Source organism: Chiloscyllium punctatum, chromosome 22 (genome assembly GCF_047496795.1).
Source record: "Chiloscyllium punctatum isolate Juve2018m chromosome 22, sChiPun1.3, whole genome shotgun sequence".
Taxonomy (NCBI): Eukaryota; Metazoa; Chordata; class Chondrichthyes; order Orectolobiformes; family Hemiscylliidae; genus Chiloscyllium; species Chiloscyllium punctatum.
In genome coordinates, this window is record NC_092760.1 from 70,103,104 (window position 1) to 70,115,208 (window position 12,105).

Here is a 12,105-nt window from a genome sequence, read left to right on the forward strand (position 1 = left end):
CTGCCTAAACTGCTGTGCTCTTCCAGCACCACTAATCCAGAATCTGGTTTCCAGCATCTGCAGTCATTGTTTTTTACCTACTTTAACAAAGTGTTGGGCATTGAGAGGGTGTTAGCAATGACATTGAAGTTCAAGTACAGAGAGACAAATAGCACAACAGTAGATAGTATTTCAGAGGTGGGAGGGAGTAAACAGTGACAAATGTAAGGCAGAGTAAGATGAATTTGGTATGCATGTGTGTAAGTGCATGACATAGTATGGTAATAGGATTTCAGGCTGAATTTGTCACGTGGGTGCATGATACAGTACAGAAGAAGGGCTTATGCCTGAAACATCGATTCTCCTGCTCCTTGGATGCTGCCTGACCTGCTGTGCTTTTCCAGCAACACATTTTTCAGCCCTGATCTCCAGCATCTGCAGTCCTCACTTTCTCCTAGTAGTAAAGAAAGACCTGGCTCAAAAACGCAGGCGAAATTGGAACCAAATATTTCTGTCACTAAGTTATTCAGTCAGGAAGGATAGGGAAGAAATAAGGTGTGTTTGGCATTATTAGTTAAAGGTACAGTTAAATATTGAAGAGGGTCCATGGAATTGAAAGGCCTAAGATAATTTATTTGGTTAGAGCTAAGGAACAATACATTACTGGGTGTGCACTACAGGCCACCGAAAAGTGGGAAGTAGGAAAAGAAACAGAATTGCTGGTGTATTACAGTAAGTTGTATGGTGTTAATATGCCCACTTGTTGGTTCAAGTCCCACTTTAACAATGAACACAAATATCCAGATTGAATTCTAGAGCAGTACTTAAGGGAGTGCTGGAACATTGGATGCACTGCCTTTCTGATGAGAATTTAACACAAGGTCCCTCTTTTTATTTGGGAGGGCATAGACAATCGCATGATTAATATTTAATTCTTAATCAACGTAATTTTGCTAGGCTATGTCCAAATTGTTTGTTGAGTTTCCTACATTACTTGACTGTGCTTCAGCAATACTTCATTAGGAATAATTCGGTTTGGAATATCTGGATTTGTGAAAGATGGAAGTCGATGAGGGACTTCAGTTACATGGAAAGTGTGGAGAAATTGGGACAGGTCTCCTTAGAGAATGTTTACAGGAGACCATTTAATAGAAAAGCTCAAAATCATGAGGTGTCTCGACCAGGGTTTCCCAGAGATGTGATTGGGAGCACAAGTGGGGTTGAAAGCCCCAGAGGCAGCAATGACTGCCATGTAGCTGCACCCTTTCACCCGCTCTCACAGTTTCTCCCTTCACTAATGTCACCGGTCTTCCTGCCCCCATCTAACTTTCCTCTCATTGTTCTTAAAGAGGGCTCATGATAATTTTAAAACCTTGAAATGGGGTCATGGTGGGAAAAACATTGGGCAGCACTGATCTAGATAGAGTCAACAAGGGGAAATTGTTCTCATTGGAAAAGGGTCCAAAACCAAACAACATAAAATCAAGGAGTTTGTGAAGGGACAAACAGAAAAATGGGGAAAAACCTTTATTACACTGGGGTAGGGAATTCCAAGGATAAACAAAAATACATTTGATCATATTCTACCATTTTCACCTCAACGAGACACACTTCAACATTCTGATGGGGGGATCGTTCCTTTTGCTTCTCGTGATATGATCGCCTTTTCAACTGGGGTGACCAGTGCAAATTGGGCAATTGTTTTGCTGAAGACCTTTGTTCAGTTTGCATGACCCTTAGTTTCTGGTCACTTGCCATCTTAATTGTCTGTCTCTATCCACTCGGTCCTTCATGACCTTGCCTTCCAACACCATGTAAATGAAATTGAATGGAAACCCAAAGAGCAGCATCTAATCTTTTGATTACGCACTTTATAGTTTCCCAGATTCAACATTGAGTTCAACAATATCAGTTCATCTACTGTTCTCAAGTTTTCAAACAACAGGTGCTGTAATGATCTTGCTGTAGTTATTTACATCTCCTCTAGACCTGTCTTTTGTTCTGTAACATTTTTCATTGAAAGATCATTGACCTGAAATGTTAACTCTGTTTCTCTCCAACTGCCTGACTTACTCAGTATTTCCAGCATTTTATTTCTTTTTTTATTTCAGATTTCCGTTATCTGCAGTATTTTGCTTTTGTTGAAGGGAGCATTCTTGATCAGTACTTTTTCACCTTGAAGAAGAAAGCTGTGCTGGATCAAGTTCTTGGAATAGAATGAGGCAAGTGATGTATATAGGGAATGGTAATCATGATGTTACCGGTTTAAAATATTTACAGAAAAGAGCAATAAAGAAACATAAAAGTACTTAATAGAAGAAACTATTTGAAAGGGATCCCTGCAGCAAATACAGACTACTTTCTGTATACAAAATTAGTTGAGTATTACTGCAAGAATACATTCTGTTGAAGCTTTTATTCCAGCATTCATCAGAACAATTTGTAAGAAATGCCAAAAGGGAAAACAGAATTTATATCCCATGAGAGAAAAGTGCTGATTGGTTGGCAGATAGACTTTGGTTTTTGGAGACATTGCACGGAGGATATGCCAGTTAATGATAACTGACAATTAACTGCCAAGCTTTGTTCAAATTTGAATCAAAGGTAAGATGACTCTGATGGATTAATGTATTGCCCTGAGAAAGAATCAACAACATTTTCTTGGAATGACACAGGCACAGTGTGTGCATATGTTCTTTTGGGCTCCGAGGGACAGGGCCTTGTGTATTAATATATGTAGCTTCCAATACATATATGTGTGTCACCTGACTGAAATCCCAAGTTAGTTGTCAGCACAATTTGTTGCACACTCGGGATTATGTAGCAAATGTTGTCCAAGTACACGATCACATCTAAAATTGAACACTGTGATGTGAATTTTTATTTTGCAAGAACAAGCTGCGTGAGTGAGTACCCTTATTATTGCGAACAGTCAAAGGTATATGCTGTTTGATATGATCTACTCGTCTGTGGACTGACTTACATACTTTGTATCAAAATATATCTTTTTTCAGTCATACTCCTGATCTGTAATATGTACTAAACAAATACAAACTAGTTGTACAATGGAAGATATAGATTGTTTATTTTTATTTTACTTAATGCAAAACTTATGCATCTTTTCAGATGGTAAAAACCAGCAATAACTTCAAGCACAAGAAGATCCCTTAACAAAAAAATCAGACGCATCTGTGCCAAAGCTTCAGGCTCATGCCCCAACGCAAATGTCAGATTTTATAACAAAAAAAGTCTTAGGCTTCATGGCCATCTGCAACTCATGCAAGTGATGCCACTAAAATGTAAACCCGGGACATCAAGGTTTATCGCATCAATTGGCAGCTGCCCATGTGCTTGACTTTGTAAACATGAAAAGTGAAACATGGAGCCTGCCAAGCATTGGCTAACACTCTAATTCAGGGCCCATTGATTTATAAAACAGAAATTAAACACCACCTTCCTGTGGATACTCTCACAATGGGCTCATGAGTGCACATTGTGTAACCTGCCATGAAAAGATCCCACTGTCAACTGACATTAATCAAATGAGGGAGGGGAGGAGTCCCTCCAGCCTTAGCAGTGGAATAGCAACACTTTTTTTTTAACATCTCTGTCATCTTATGCTTCTCCATGTGCTAAATATATTCAGTGTTGTGGAATATGCTCCCAGTCCAGTCCAGAATAGCATAGAGAAATTTTTGTTATATAAAGGGAGCACACTACCTAGATGAAGTAACGATTTACCTATACTTTATTCAATCTAAGAGCTGCCATATTTGCTGTTTACACTGTGGTCTCCCTTAATTTGAGGAGATGAAATGTGCGCTGGGTGACCATTTTGCGGAGCACCTATGCTGTATCCGTTCATGCCGACCAGATATCCCAACTCCATCTATTCCCATCTGCCAGCACTCGGCCCATATCCCTCCAAACCCTTCCTATTCATATACCCATCCAAATGCCTCATAAATGTTGCAGTTGTACCAGCCTCCACCACTTCCTCTGGTAGCTCATTCCATACACATGCCACCCTCTGTGTGAAAAAGTTGCCCTTAGGTCCCTTTTATATCTTTCCCCTCTCACCCTAAACCTATGCCCTCTAGTTCTGGACTCCCCGACTCCAGGGAAAAAACTTTTTCCCATTTTTCCTATCCATGCCCGTCATGATTTTGTAAACCTCTATAAGGTCACCCCTCAACCTCCAACGCTCCAGGGAAAACAGCCCTAGCCTGTTCAGCCTCTCCCTATAGCTCAAATCCTTCAACCCTGGCAACATCCTTGTAACTTTTTTTTGAACCCTTTCAAGTTTCACAGCATCTTTCCAATAGATGGAGACCAGAATTGCACACAATATTCCAACAGTGGCTTAACCAATGTCTTGTACAGCCACAACATGACCTCCCAACTCCTGTACTCAATCCTCTGACCAATAAAAGAAAGCATACCAAACGCCTTCTTCATTATCCTATCTACCTGCGACTCCACTTTCAAGGAGCTATGAACCTGCACTCCAAGGTCTCTTTGTTCAGCAACATTCCCAAGACCTTACCCTTAAGTATATAAATCCTGTTAAGATTTGCTTTCCCAAAATGCAATACCTCACATTTATCTGAATTAACACCATCTGCCACTTCACAGCCCATTAGCCCATCTGGTCTAGATTAGATTAGATTACTTACAGTGTGGAAACAGGCCCTTTGGCCCAACAACTCCACACCGACCCGCTGAAGCACAACCCACCCAGACCCTTACGTTTACCCCTTCACCTAACACTACAGGCAATTTAGCGTGGCAAATTCACCTAACCTGCATATTTTTGGACTGTGGGAGGAAACCAGAACTACCCAGAGGAAACCCATGCAGATACGGGGAGAATGTGCAAACTCCACATAGTCAGTCGCCTGAGGTGGGAATTGAACCTGGGTCTCTGGCACTGAGAGGCAGCAGTGCTAACCACTGTGCTGCTCACTGGCCTGTTGTAATCTGAGGTAACCTTCTTTGCTGTCCACTACACCTCCAATTTTGGTATCATCTAATCTTACTAACTGTACCTCTTATGCTTGCATCCAAATCATTTATGTAAATGACAAAAAGTAGAGGACCCAGCACCGATCGTTATGGCACTCCACTGGTCACAGGCCTCCAGTCTGAAAAACAACCTTCCACCATCACCTGTCTTCTACTTTTGAGGCAGTTCTGTATCCAAATGGCTAGTCCCTGTATATCTTGTTGAATAGTGAAGCAGACTCATAGTATGAAATTGTTTATTCCTGTGCCTATTTCTTACGCTCATAGCAAGAAGGAAACACAAAGTTTCTTCTATCCAGGCAAAGAGTGATCACTTCTATGTACATTAACTGGAAATGTTAACTTGTATTTAACATCTGCATCTGCAGTTCTTTGTTTTATTATATCAATGTAATTGTTTTTCCTTTGAAACTTGGCATGTGTCTCTGTGCTGTATATCTTATATAAAAGATCACATTTGAGAATAGATGAGTGACAAATGAGAATGAAGTTTTTTATAAACACGAAAATTGTAAAGGGGCGGTTAAAGGAAGAAGTCATTTGACTCAAAGCATCAAGTCTGTTTTTCTCTCCATAGATTCTGCCAGACTTGTTGAATTTTTCCAACAGTTTCTGTTTTTCATTATTAAGATTAGATTACTTACAGTGTGGAAACAGGCCCTTCGGCCCATCAAGTCCACACCGCCCCACCGAAGCTCAACCCACCCATACCCCTACATTTAACCCTTACCTAACACTACAGGCAATTTAGCATGGCCAGTTCACCTGACCTGCACATCTTTGGACTGTGGGAGGAAACCGGAGCACCCGGAGGAAACCCACGCAGACATGGGGAGAACGTGCAAACTCCACACAGTAAGTTGCCTGAGGCGGGAATTGAACCCAGGTCTCTGGCGCTGTGAGGCAGCAGTGCTAACCACTGTGCCACCGTGCCGCCCACAAGGCGGGAAGAGTGAGGACAATTAGGAACCAAAAATGATATCTTCTTGTGGAGGCAGAGGCTATGTCTGAGTTACTAAATGAATATTTTGCATTTGTTTTTATGAGGGAATTACACTCTGCCATTATAGCAATAAGGGAGGAAATAATAATGATACACAGAACAAAGAGCAATAGAAGAGAATAAAAAAAAGGTAGAGTGGAGGTACTTAAACACTCATGCTCAAAATAGAGGAGAGGGATAAACCTGTGAACTGAAGGTCTTGTTGCCAAATATCAGTGACGCAGAAATTTTTTGAGACAATAATCTGCTATAAAAGAAATGAGCATTTGAAAACCAAGGAATAATAAACAAAAGTCAGCATGAATTTATTAAATACTATTACTAATGAATTATTGAAGATGCCTGATAAACAATAAAAGGATGTATGCATATGGACTTCCAAAATATATTTTACACACTACAATAAAATATTTATCGTCAAAACTTAAGACAGTGACAATATTGATTTGACATTGGCTAAGGATTTAAAAGAGATAGCATTGGTGAACAATTAGTTTTCAGACAGGAAGGACGTGTACAGTTGATCTGGTCAGATTATGATAACTGCTCATTTGGATGTATAACCATGACCCTGAATTTATTGAGGGGTATAGACCCTAGTTTCAAACTTTGTAGATACATGAAACACAAAAACTAGTAAACAATGAAGATAGTAACAAACTTCAGAAAGATAAATATACTGAAATATAGCAGAGAATTTTAAAATAAATTTTGTAATTATTATATAATAATTTAAAATTACATTCATGGGATATGGGCATTGCTTGTCAGGTCAGCACATATCAACAATCACTCTCTATAACCTTCTTTAACTGCTGTAGTCAAATGGTGTAGTTACACCAACAGTGATGTAGTTCTAAATCAGGGTGGTGTGCGCCTTAGGGAGAGGAACTTGTATGTCAAGGTGTTCCTATGCATCTACTGCCTTTGATTTGTGGTGGTAAGGGTTCCAAGTTTGAAGGTGTTGTCAAAGAAGCATTGATGAGTTGCTGCATTTCATCTCAGAGCTGATAAACACTGCTGCCTTGGTGGATTAGTAATAGAGGGAGTAAATATTGAAGGTGTTGAACCTGGTAACAGTCAAGCAGTCTGTTTTGTCCTGGATGCTGTTGAGCTTCTTGAATGTTGTTGGCGCTGCATTCATTCAGGTAAGTGGAGAATACCCCCAACAGACTCCTGAATTGTAGGTGATGAGCATTCATCTGGGAATCAGAAGGTGAGTTACACACTGCAGAATTCCACAGTATTTCTGTGGCTGATCAGAGTTGGTTTATGGTCAATGGTAAACCCCAGAATGTTGATAGTGGGGGAATTGAGTGATCTTACTGCCATTTAATGTCAAGTGGTGATGGTTAGATGTTGTCTTGCTGAAGAAGGCCTTTTCCTGTGTGATGCTTTTATGGCTTGAATACTGTTATCACTTTTCTGCCCAAGTCTTAGTTTTGTCCAGGTCTCGCTGAATGTGGACATTATCTTAGGAGTCACTAAGGGTGCTGAATATTGTGAAATCATCAGCAAACATCCCTACTTCTGACATTATGAGAGGGCAGTTCAAGCAAAAAGGAAATAGATAATTACTTGAAGAAAAGAAATGACAACAGTATGAGGAAGAGCTGAGAGCTAATTGGATAACTTTATTAAAGAAAAGACACAAGCATGTTGGATTTGAGACACTATACCTGTAAAGTTATGTATAAGGATCATATATAGTATTTAAGACAACTGTTTAATATATGAAGGTTACAACTATATATTGTGCATCATAATTCATGTTTTTGTGTGGAACAGAATAAAATGGTTATATACTGCACTAGTAACCAAGGCCTTGGGCTAATAGCTGGAGACTGAGTTTGAATCCCACTGCTGCTTTTGGGGAATTTGGTTAAATAAATCTGGAATAAAAAGCTATTGTGTTTAGTAATGGTGACAGTATAACTTTCTGATTGTCATAAAACTCCATTTGGTTTACTAATGTTCTTTTCAGGAAGGAAATCTGCTGTATTTACCCGGTCTGGCCTAGATATCTGACTCTAGACCCACAAGATTGGTGCATAACTATTAACTGAAATGTATTTATCAAGTCACACAGTTATATCAAACCACTAAGGGAGAATTCAATAAAAATGATACTGGATGGATCATCTAGCGTTGCTCCAAGCATCAAATATAACTTAAGTCGCATATTGGAAAGTCGCAGTGTTGGAAATGTGTATGACTGTTTGTTTCATCTTCATTATTGGGTCAAAGGTTTGAAACCCTCTGTCAAACAGCACTGTATGTGCACCTAAACAATCTGAACTGCAGCAGTTCAAGCAGGAAGCTCTTCAATACCTTGTTAAGGCGAATAGCAATGGGCAATCAACATTGGCCTACTTAGAAGTATCCGCATCGACCCAAATCACATACACTCTACCTGAAACATTAACTCTGATTTCCCTCCACAGATGCTGCTAGACCTGTTGAGCTTTTCCAGCAATTTCTGTTTTTGTTTCTGATTTACAGCATCCACAGTTCTTTCAGTTTTTGTACCTCCTATTTGCTATTGTCTTGGGGTAAAAATGGTGGAGTCTCCTGGTCAGTCAGAATCGCAAGAAAGCAGCAGCAAACTGCTGCAGTATTGTGCCAATCAGAGCCATGCCCAGCACATGGGGTACACTATGTTAATCTGTGGGATGAATTGTCTGAGGCAGATTAGGAAGTTAAATAGGAACATTTACGTGATGATAGATGAGGAATAGAAAACATTTAAAGAAGTGCTTAAGCAAGTGTTATTTGTTGAGAATTATTAATAATAGAATTTATCTTTTTGTTGATTTGATAGATATTAGGCCAGCTGGCCTATTGTTCCTGCTGTTTTGGATTGGACTGTTTGCAGTTTTCTAATCTGCTGGCATTTTTCTAAAATGTAGAAAAATTTAGAAGAACAAATGCATCCACTATTTCTGCAGCCACTTCTTTGAAGACTCCACGATAAGGCACTCAGGTCCAGGGGACTTGCTAGTTTTTAGTCACGTAAGTTTGCCTTCTATTGTTTCTGTAGTAGTAATAATTGTTTACCATTTCTTCCTGGTTTTTCATGATAATTGATTCATGATTCTATTCATGAAGACATCCAAAATATTTGTTATCTGCCATTTTCCCAGCATTAATCAGTGTTATCCTTTTAAAGGACTGGTTTATTTTACCACTTTTTAAAATATATTTGTAGAAGCTCCTTTTTTAAAGTATTTTTTTCCTAATTTATCATCATAAGTTATTTTATCCCTTTAACATTTCATTTCTTGCCCTTTGCAAATTTTGTCAACTTCTACCATTAATTTGCACAAAATCACGTTCTTTCTTTCAACTTGATGCCACCCTTAACTTAACTTGTTAACTTCATCCTTTGCATTGAAACTCTGTTTCTCGGATTGGATACAGCTATTTGAAGAAAAGTCCACATTTGATATATGGGAGGTTTCCAAAGTCCCCTATGCTTTCACTATTCCACCAATCTTCATGTCATCTGCAAACTTATTGATCAGACCAACAATATCCTCTTCCAGATCATTTATGTATATCACAAACAACAGTGGCCCCACCACTGATCACCTTTCTCCATTTCGAGAAACTCCCGTCAGCTACTACTCCTTGCTTCCTGTAGCTTAACCAGTTCTTTATCTACCTAGCTAGAACACCCTGCACACCACGTGACTTCACTTTCTCCATTAGTTTACCATGGGGAACCTTATCAAACGCCTTACTAAAGTCCATGTATATGACATCTGCAGCCCTTCCTTCATCTATCAACTTGGTCACTTCCTCAAAGATCCACTGTTGCCCAATTCCTAAGCATCTGTGTCCCTCTGCTCCCCACCTACTCGTGCATCTGTCCAGACAGACCTTAAATGAATCTACCATGTCTGCCTCTACTACCTCTTACTGGCAACATGTTCCAGGCACCTACCTTCCTCTATTTAGGTTTAGACAGTGTATTTTTGGATTGGCTCAGCCTTGGAGGCCCGAAGGGCCTGTTCCTGGGCTGTAAATTTTCTTTGTTCTTTCTTCGGTAGAATCAATCAGGGAACAATATACCAAAATCTACTTCAAGGACAGTAACTTGAAAATCTTAATACGATTGGATGGATCAACAGATTTCTGATGGTTTTAATAAATCTATTAGTTTTTTTAAAGCTCAAGGGAGAAACTGAGAATATAGTATATTTGGACAAAGTTAAAAATCACACAACACCAGATTATAGTCCAACAGGTTTATTTGGAAGCATTAGCTTTCGGAGCGCCACTCCTTCATCGGATGGTTGTTCAGATCAGTGAATGGTGACTTGATTTAACTCCAGAAGTAGGGAGCAACACCTGAGGAAGGAGCAGCGTTCTGAAAGATAGTGCTTCCAAATAAACCTGTTGGGCTATAACCTGTTGTGTGATTTTTCACTTTGTCCTCCCCAGTCCAATACCGGCTCCTCCATATTTGGCTGCACAATAGGTGTTACACAGGGCTAGGGCTGATGAAATTGTTTGTAATATATAAAATCGTAGAATGAGAATTAGTTAACAACAGAAAACTTTTTGAAAAGAGTCAAAATAAACACATTTTTTAGAATAGGAGTGTTGCCCTCTACTTCTGGACTTAAATCAAGTCACCCTTCACTGTTCTGAACTCCAGCAGAAACAAGTCCAGTCTTTCCAGCCTTTCCTCATAAGATATAGCTCACTCATTCCAGTTATCAGTGTAGGGAACTTCCTCTGAACTGATCCAAGGCACATCTAACGATTAATGTGGAATTTGCAGAAAATGCTTCTTTGGTGGAAGCTGGTACAATTACAGCATTTAAAAGGCATCTGAATGGGTATATGGATAGGAAGGGTTCAAAGGGATATGGGCCAAATGCAGCTGGCAAATGGGACTAGATTATTTTAGGATATCTGGACGACTTGGACTGAAGCATCTGTTTCCATGCTTTACAGCTCTATGACTCTATGATGGTAATTAGGAAGGCAGATTAGTGTTGTTTTTTTTCCCTTTCTAATTTATCTCTGACATCTATTTACTGCAGTGTAGATCACCTCGCTAAAGCACTGAATATTTATAAGCAGAAAGGATAAACATTTCTTGTAGAGGTGGGTGATTGATCAACAATGTGCAGCATTGGGGATGACCATCAAATGTTCGTTGAAACTGCAACCGGGAAAATTCCCAAGATTTCAACTGCCAGCAGTGGACCACCACAGCTTGTCCCCAATCCATGTTTGAAAGTATTCACAGAACTTCACAGCGCTATCAGTTCTAAGATGAGTTTCTTGTCCCCAGGTATAGACAGACACTAATGATTTGATCTACTAACAACTAACATTTTGTTCCAGAAGGATCTTTTTTGTGAAGGTTAGCAAAATGCTAAGCTCCTGTGTCTATAGCAAGATATAAATTTGAGAGGAAATTTATTGTTGTATCCTAAGTATGTTTAAAAACAATACATTGTTTGCATATATACAGTCAATAATTTAGTATATTATCTGCATTACAGCACCAAGTTTGAAAGTTGATGCCTTCTATGTACTTGAGAAGAAATTTAATGTTCGGCAAAATAAATTACTAAACCCATCAATCATTGTTTTTGCTCAAAACTTGAAGCTAAAAAGGTGGTTTCCATATTGACTATCTCATACTGATAAAGAAAACTTGAAGTTAAATGCACCATTTAAAACGAAGTGAAACTCTCTTTTATACTGCCAGCTATTCAGTTAACCCCTCCCTCACCCTAGTCATTTTAATCTATGTTGTGAGGACACTTTCCTTAGCTAATCAGGAATAGTATGCGTGACTGTTACTAAACTTCTTTTACGTAAGTATGACCTTTGTATAACAATGCTTTTATATGCCGTGGTTCCTTATTTGGTAGAGACATGCACACAGTTTTTCTTGTTAGGCCTTTCCTTTTGTTGAAAATAAGTAATTTTAAAAGTAGGTTCAAGCTCTCTATTTCCTTCTACTTTGGCATTTTTCCTGTAGTGTGCCCTACTTCCAAATTTTCCTATTTTATTGTTCTGTAAAGAAGGGTGTCTAATTAAGTCAATGTTTTGATAAAGATAACTGCTAATAA

At 39.1% G+C, this 12,105-nt stretch overlaps 1 protein-coding gene across 3 annotated transcripts in view; it reads left to right on the forward strand.

Moving 5' to 3' along the window:
* The window catches only part of tcp11l1 (t-complex 11, testis-specific-like 1), a 39,720-nt gene that overhangs the window by 4,837 nt on the left and 22,778 nt on the right, over nucleotides 1-12,105 (forward strand). For all 3 annotated transcript variants that reach the window (XM_072592627.1, XM_072592626.1, XM_072592628.1), the window contains exons 2-3: nucleotides 2,091-2,201; nucleotides 8,917-9,019. The gene's annotated coding sequence lies outside the window, so the exon portion shown is untranslated. The remainder of the gene's footprint in view (nucleotides 1-2,090; nucleotides 2,202-8,916; nucleotides 9,020-12,105) is intronic.